This window comes from Hemiscyllium ocellatum, chromosome 38 (genome assembly GCF_020745735.1).
Source record: "Hemiscyllium ocellatum isolate sHemOce1 chromosome 38, sHemOce1.pat.X.cur, whole genome shotgun sequence".
Taxonomy (NCBI): Eukaryota; Metazoa; Chordata; class Chondrichthyes; order Orectolobiformes; family Hemiscylliidae; genus Hemiscyllium; species Hemiscyllium ocellatum.
In genome coordinates this window covers 37,153,630-37,162,390 of record NC_083438.1, presented here as the reverse complement: position 1 = coordinate 37,162,390, position 8,761 = coordinate 37,153,630, and positions in this window count along the sequence as shown.

Below are 8,761 nucleotides of genomic sequence, written 5' to 3'. Positions count from 1 at the left end.
TAGCGCGACACCAGCTTCCGGGTCCTCTAGGCGCTTAAAAAATTTAAATTTTAGCCGTTAAAATTGGACTATACCCGCGACTTAAAAAAAAACACCACCAGACAGCCGTTACCTGCTCTGCCGAGAGAGTGAGAGCACTTTTACTTTGTTGGTTCATGGATCCGAGTAGGAAAAGGTATTGCTTTTAACAAAAGGGCACGGTGTCAGAAATGGACAAGAGAACGATCATCGAAATTGTGAGATTTATATTCATTGTTTTTTCTTTAAAGAAGAAAGTAATCCCAAAAAAGACAGTGTGCGCGTGTGTACGTGTCCATGTGTGAGTGGATGGTATATGAGTGTGTGTGTGAGTGTACGTGTGTGTGAGAATTTGTGCGTGTGGGAATGTGTGCATATGTTTGTGTGTACGTGTGTGTGTGTGTATGTGTGCGTGTGTGTATCTGTGTGTGTGTGTATGTGTGTGTGTATGTATGTGTGAGTGTGTGTGTGAGAATGTGTACATCAGTTTAAGTGTTTGTGTGTGTATGTGTGCGTGTGTGCGTGTATGTGTGCGTGTGTGGGTCTGTGTGTGCATTCAGAATCATTCTGATCAGAAACACGATTTGAATCCATTTTACAACATGCACCAGTTGTGGTGTATTCAGGAGAGCTCAGCAAAGTAACAATCTCTTGCTCACTCACGACAGCCCATTGTGTGGAGAATACAGGGTTCGGAACCAGCCTGCGAAGACAGAGCATGCGTGTCACTCTCTGCCCTATCTGCGTGGGGAACTGAATGAAGACACCCTGGTAGATAGGTAATCCTTCTCAGTGTTCCTCTGTTCTCTCTGAAAACCCTCTGTTAAAAAGGACAATTGGAAGTTACTTCCAGAGACACAGAAACAACACATTTTCAAACAGCGAATGGGAAATTGAGAATTGGTGTTCCTGCAAACTCATGTCATCATCAAACATTTGGAAGGGATCAAAAGAATCTTAAAGAGAACAACATATCAGTCCCTGCCAACTCAACTGGAACGACTGAATAGTGTTTCCTTCATGAAATTTTATAACAAACATAATATTTGTGTCTTCTCTGGTTTTGCTTGTGTGAATGGGATTACATAAAAGAGCTAACAATTAAACTTTCATTACAGTTTGGCAACTCAACACGGCAATTTTTGTCATTGGTTTAAACTGGTTTAATTATATTAAACAGTTAAATAGCAAAGAAAACTGCAGGCCTGTATTCTTGTAGTATGATGTGTATTGTTGGGCAACTTGTTGCTTTAAATAAGTGTTCAACGTTTTGATGACTCAGGAAATAGTGGGGCTTGATTTCCAGTGCACAGTGGGATAAACTTGGTTAGACCACAGACAGCAAACTACACATTTCCAAAGGGATGTGTTTGCCACTGGAGAGAGAGCAGAGAAGATCTAACAGCTCTCCCTCACCTCCCCTCTGCTCTCCCTGAAAACCCCGCTGTTGAAAGGGAGAGTTGAACCCCACTTTCAGAGACCCAGAAAGGGTGAATTCTGAAGCCCACTGGTGCTGCATATCATTCAGTCAGATGGTGCAACTCCATTTTCCACACTCACCCTTTGTCTGTTTGTAGAAGAGAATTGTGCCCGTGCTAATAATGCAGGATGTAATTCATTCCCAGCATGCTTAGTGATTGGGGGGAAGGTTTCCAGATCCTTAATCTACCTGAATGATTGAGGTACTTTATGATGTCAGTCCTTCAATGTACTTGGATCAAATTTTAACACTTCATGCCCCACTCACACACCTGTTCCTCTTTCCCCCTTTACAGACATAATCCCATCCCGTATCATTCAGCTGAATCCACACTGTACATTCTCCAAAGGCCAGTACCACCTTCCTGAGGAGCGGTCCCTTACACAGTGATGAACTTACACAGATCAAGTGTAACCATGGGTTTATCAAACTGAAGCCTAACTGGGTTCCCTTTCCATTCCAAACACCATTGAGGAAGGATGGCACTGTTCTGACCACCTTGAATGTTTCTCTACTTCCTCACCCTGATTGTCACACACGGAGAGATGGATCTGCTTTCTTGATGCAACGTTGAATTTCATGTTATGCAGAAACTACCACAACTGACCTTTCTGTGACACGAGTCATTTCAGTCGTTCGATCACATGAGAACTCAAATTTCCAGTGGCTCCATCAGGTGGAAAGCTGCCTTTACCTACTTTGTGACCTGCTCATTTCTCTCATCACTTCCTTAGTAACTGCTCCATGTTCATTGGTAAGTGTTAACATTCCCAGTCCATGTCTTAACACCAACCCATACAGTATCATTGTTGGGGCTCCACTTGAAGTTGTATACTTGCTCGATGTCCTAATGTGTGCAAAATAAAAAAAAATGCAACAAAGTAAGTCCTTTTGCATTCATACTTTGATGAGTTAGTCCATTATCAGTCAGGATTTATAACAGAAGTTCCATGCTTTAAATGCACAGCACAAAATTGGCAGCACATCTGTCCAGCAGTGCGCAGTAACCGGACTGGAACAAATTCAGTAACTTGGTGATTGGCTCAATCACATAACTGGTCAGTATTGGTAGTAGGAGCAAGCGCGCCTCGCCTGCGCGCTTTTATAAGAAAAAAAACCTTCCCAGGTAAGGTAGCGCGACACCAGCTTCCGGGTCCTCTAGGCGCTTAAAAAATTTAAATTTTAGCCGTTAAAATTGGACTATACCCGCGACTTAAAAAAAAACACCACCAGACAGCCGGTACCTGCTCCGCCGAGAGAGTGAGAGCACTTTTACTTTGTTGGTTCATGGATCCGAGTAGGAAAAGGTATTGCTTTTAACAAAAGGACACGGTGTCAGAAATGGACAAGAGAACGATCATCGAAATTGTGAGATTTATATTCATTGTTTTTTCTTTAAAGAAGAAAGTAATCCCAAAAAAGAGAGTGTGCGCTTGTGTACGTGTCCATGTGTGAGTGGATGGTATATGAGTGTGTGTGTGAGTGTACGTGTGTGTGTGAGAATTTGTGCGTGTGGGAATGTGTGCATATGTTTGTGTGTACGTGTGTGTGTGTGTATGTGTGCGTGTGTGTATCTGTGTGTGTGTGTGTGTATGTGTGTGTGTATGTATGTGTGAGTGTGTGTGTGAGAATGTGTACATCAGTTTAAGTGTTTGTGTGTGTATGTGTGCGTGTGGGCGTGTATGTGTGCGTGTGTGTGTCTGTGTGTGCATTCAGAATCATTCTGATCAGAAACACGATTTGAATCCATTTTACAACATGCACCAGTTGTGGTGTATTCAGGAGAGCTCAGCAAAGTAACAATCTCTTGCTCACTCACGACAGCCCATTGTGTGGAGAATACAGGGTTCGGAACCAGCCTGCGAAGACAGAGCATGCGTATCACTCTCTGCCCTATCTGCATGGGGAACTGAATGAAGACACCCTGGTAGATAGGTAATCCCTCTCAGCGTTCCTCTGTTCTCTCTGAAAACCCTCTGTTAAAAAGGACAATTGGAAGTTACTTCCAGAGACACAGAAACAACACATTTTCAAACAGCGAATGGGAAATTGAGAATTGGTGTTCCTGCAAACTCATGTCATCATCAAACATTTGGAAGGGATCAAAAGAATCTTAAAGAGAACAACATATCAGTCCCTGCCAACTCAACTGGAACGACTGAATAGTGTTTCCTTCATGAAATTTTATAACAAACATAATATTTGTGTCTTCTCTGGTTTTGCTTGTGTGAATGGGATTACATAAAAGAGCTAACAATTAAACTTTCATTACAGTTTGGCAACTCAACACGGCAATTTTTGTCATTGGTTTAAACTGGTTTAATTATATTAAACAGTTAAATAGCAAAGAAAACTGCAGGCCTGTATTCTTGTAGTATGATGTGTATTGTTGGGCAACTTGTTGCTTTAAATAAGTGTTCAACGTTTTGATGACTCAGGAAATAGTGGGGCTTGATTTCCAGTGCACAGTGGGATAAACTTGGTTAGACCACAGACAGCAAACTACACATTTCCAAAGGGATGTGTTTGCCACTGGAGAGAGAGCAGAGAAGATCTAACAGCTCTCCCTCACCTCCCCTCTGCTCTCCCTGAAAACCCCGCTTTTGAAAGGGAGAGTTGAACCCCACTTTCAGAGACCCAGAAAGGGTGAATTCTGAAGCCCACTGGTGCTGCATATCATTCAGTCAGATGGTGCAACTCCATTTTCCACACTCACCCTTTGTCTGTTTGTAGAAGAGAATTGTGCCCGTGCTAATAATGCAGGATGTAATTCATTCCCAGCATGCTTAGTGATTGGGGGGAAGGTTTCCAGATCCTTAATCTACCTGAATGATTGAGGTACTTTATGATGTCAGTCCTTCAATGTACTTGGATCAAATTTTAACACTTCATGCCCCACTCACACACCTGTTCCTCTTTCCCCCTTTACAGACATAATCCCATCCCGTATCATTCAGCTGAATCCACACTGTACATTCTCCAAAGGCCAGTACCACCTTCCTGAGGAGCGGTCCCTTACACAGTGATGAACTTACACAGATCAAGTGTAACCATGGGTTTATCAAACTGAAGCCTAACTGGGTTCCCTTTCCATTCCAAACACCATTGAGGAAGGATGGCACTGTTCTGACCACCTTGAATGTTTCTCTACTTCCTCACCCTGATTGTCACACACGGAGAGATGGATCTGCTTTCTTGATGCAACGTTGAATTTCATGTTATGCAGAAACTACCACAACTGACCTTTCTGTGACACGAGTCATTTCAGTCGTTCGATCACATGAGAACTCAAATTTCCAGTGGCTCCATCAGGTGGAAAGCTGCCTTTACCTACTTTGTGACCTGCTCATTTCTCTCATCACTTCCTTAGTAACTGCTCCATGTTCATTGGTAAGTGTTAACATTCCCAGTCCATGTCTTAACACCAACCCATACAGTATCATTGTTGGGGCTCCACTTGAAGTTGTATACTTGCTCGATGTCCTAATGTGTGCAAAATAAAAAAAAATGCAACAAAGTAAGTCCTTTTGCATTCATACTTTGATGAGTTAGTCCATTATCAGTCAGGATTTATAACAGAGGTTCCATGCTTTAAATGCACAGCACAAAATTGGCAGCACATCTGTCCAGCAGTGCGCAGTAACCGGACTGGAACAAATTCAGTAACTTGGTGATTGGCTCAATCACATAACTGGTCAGTATTGGTAGTAGGAGCAAGCGAGTCAATGATTTGGGCATAAGCCCTTCATCAGGAATGCGGGGTGAGAGAGTGTGTCCAAGGGGGCTGGGTGATAGATGGGAGGGACTGGGGCTGGCGGGGTGAAGGTAGCTAGAAAGAATATAGGTCAATGAAAGTGGAAGTGGTGACAGCGATAGTTCAGAGCAATGGGTGGAGCAGATAACAGTGATGCAGGATGGATGGTAGGACAGTTCAAGAGGGCAGTGCCAAGTTGATGGGTTAGATCTGAGATAAGGTGGGGGTAGAGGAGAGAAGGAAACTGGTCAAGTCAATGTTGATTCCAGGCACAAGATGAGGTGTTCTTCCTCCAGGGAGTGGGTGGCCAGACTTTGGCGGTGGAGGAGACCCTGGACTTGCATGTCCTTGGTGGAGTGGGAGGGGAAGTTGTAGTGTTCAGCCACAGGTTGGTGAGGATGCTGTATGCCTGTGTCCCAGAGGTGTTCTCTGAGACATTCAGCAAGTTGGCGCTCTGTCTCCCCAGTGCAGAGGAGACCATATCGAGAGCAATAGGCACAGGAGACAAGGTGTGTGGAGGAACATGTAAATCTCTGTCGGTTGTGGAAGGATCCTTTGGGACCTTAGATTCAGGTGAGGGGGTGATGTGGGCACAAGTTTTACGACTACAGTGGTGGCAAGGGAATGTGCCAAGTGCCAATATCCAGAAATAACAAATCATGCTCTGCCATTTTCGCCACCTACAGTCAGACCCTGCAACCAGGGATGTAGTTTCCTCTTCATCCTTATCCTTGTTCTGCAGAGACAATTCCCCCTACGACTCCCTAATTAGGTTCACGCCCACCACCCACCAACCCACCCTTCACTCACGCCACCTTACCCTGCCACTGCAAGAGGTGTAGAACCTACCACATCACGTCTCACCCCAACTTCATCCAAGGCCGCAGAGAATCTCTCAAGATCTGACAGAGATGTTCCCGAACCACATCAACTGTGCTTGATGCTCTCAATGTGGTCTCCTACACACCGGGGAGACAGGGCACCAACTTGCTGAATGTTTCAGAGAATATTTCCAGGACACACACACACACACACAGACACGAAACAAACTCTCTGCCCTGTGACCAACCACTTCAACTCCCCCTACCACTCCAACATCCCCTCCCACACCACCGTGAACATGCTGATCCTGGGCCTCCTCCCCCATCAAACTCTAGCCACCCGCTGTCTGGTGGAAGATCGCCTCATCTTCCACATTAGGACTCTCCAACCACGTGGGATCAATGTCGATTTCACCAGTTTCCCCATCTCCTCTCCCCCCGACCTTATCCCAGATCCAACATTCCAACTCGACACCACCCTCTTGAACTGTCCTAACTGTCCACCTTCCTTCCCACCTATCGGCTCCACCCGCCACACTGACTATCACCATCACCCCTCACCTTCATCCATCAATTGCATTCCGAGTTACCACCCTCCTATTTATCTCTCAGCCCACTTTGCACTAACCCTCACATTCCTGATGAAGAGCTGAGATCTGAAACATCAACTCTCCTGTTCCTCAGATGCTGCCTGACCCTTCTGTGCTTTTCCACCACCACTCGTTTTGACTCTAATCTCCAGCAACTGCAGTCTCCACTATCTCCACAAACGCATAACTGGTACTAGACGTGCCCTGACATTCCTTTAGAATTGGAATCATTGTACCCGGGTGTTGTTTTGAACTTGAGCAGACTGAGTTCAGACGTGTGAAATATCCATGAGCTGAGCTCAGCTGAGTTCCAATGGACTCAGTTGAATGAAGATGGAACTGATGAAGCAGGAATGGGCTCGGTTGGAGTCCATGTAATTGCTTTATTGTTTTATTTAGCGGTAAGTTTGTTACTAATTGACATTCATTACAAAAGAGTTTGATGTGAATTTTAAAAATCTGCTTGAGAAACATAATGATTTCTATTATTTTAAGACTATTTCAATTGCAAGTACAATTTCTGTGCTACGGAAAAGTCAAAGTACAGTTGGGAACATCCTCTTGAAAAGATAAAGGACAGCTGCCTATAGCTGTCCCTTAATTCCAGGATGTAAACCCACCATCGACAATAACATACTAGATTGAGTGACTGACCCATGAAACAAAACTGAAAGAAGATAGATGATGAACAAAATAAAGATAAACAAATGCTGTCAGAACCAAGGTTTGGAAAATAACACGTTTTTTTCAAGGAATTTTCTTTAGGGAGTGCTGTTCACAATCCCTTTTCATTTCCATGTGGAATATTCCAGTGTTGTGGGAGTGTGAAATGTAATGTGGATGCTTTTAAAGAGACTGCTTAATAGATTAGAACTAACACCACACGGTGTTTACGATCATGTATAAGGGAGTGTTGACTCTTATCTCAGGAGCTCAGTCCAGACTCCAAGCCCTGCGCGAGAGTTAATGAATGAGATCACCCAACATTAACAATGCAAGGACCAATAATTCTACAGATCTTATTCGCTTTCTTCCATTTCTTTGCAATTGTCTCTGTTCCAGGTGAGGAGATCTTCCCCGTTACTGAATGTGGTGTTTATAGTTCGGTCTGTGTTTTATGTGTAATATTTAATGGATTAGTTTGGAAGTGGGATGTGGATGGTCTGATTGGAGGAAACCTGCAGTGCCAATTGATTGGAATTTTATCAGTTATGTGGAGAGAGGAGAGGTTGCTCAATGTTCTCGGAACTTGAGATGATGTGGAGGTGTGTGTGGGGTGGGTTGGACGCGGGTGTGTAGAGACGTCGGTAGAATAAACCTTGAAGGAATTTTCCCTCCAGTCTGCTTCAACAATAAATCTTGGCTGATCCGACGTTCCACACATTCTTCTCTTTCCCCATAACCCTTGATTCTTGACTGATCAAAAATCTAGTCATGGAACCGAAGATATGCAAAAGGTCATTTTATACCCCACAGCTATCAATGGTCAAGAATATGAAAGACTCAGAATCCTCAGATTAGACATCCCTCCTCATCTCAATCTTAAATTTTCACCCCTATACGCTGAGACTGGGCCCTTTTTTGCCTCGACTTCCCCATGAGGAGAAACATTGTCTTAGTATTTCCCCTGTCCAGCCCCTTAAGATCCTTCATTCTTACAATGATATGACCTTCCATTATCTAAACTGCAGTGACAAGAGTCCAATCTGTTTAAACTTCTATCATAAGACAATCTCTCCACATCAGGGATCTTTCTGGTGAACATTCTTTGAACTGTCTGAAGCAAAATGCTAACCTTCCTGAAATAACGGGATCAAAACTGTTCACATTTCTCCAGATGTGGTCTCCCCAGCACCTTGCACTAATCCCCTACTCTTAACCCCCTTTGAACAAGGGCCAGCATTCCATGGCCCTTCTCGATTACCTGCTGCATCTGCATTTTCGCTTTCTGTGTTTCATTCACAAGTTTCCCCATGTCTCTTTGTGTTGTAGATTTCTGCAGTTTTCAACAATAGAGATGATTAAAATTATGACAACAAGTCAAAGGAAAATGATGTCTCCCATACCAGGAGTTTCATTAGGCAGAGAACAGACATTG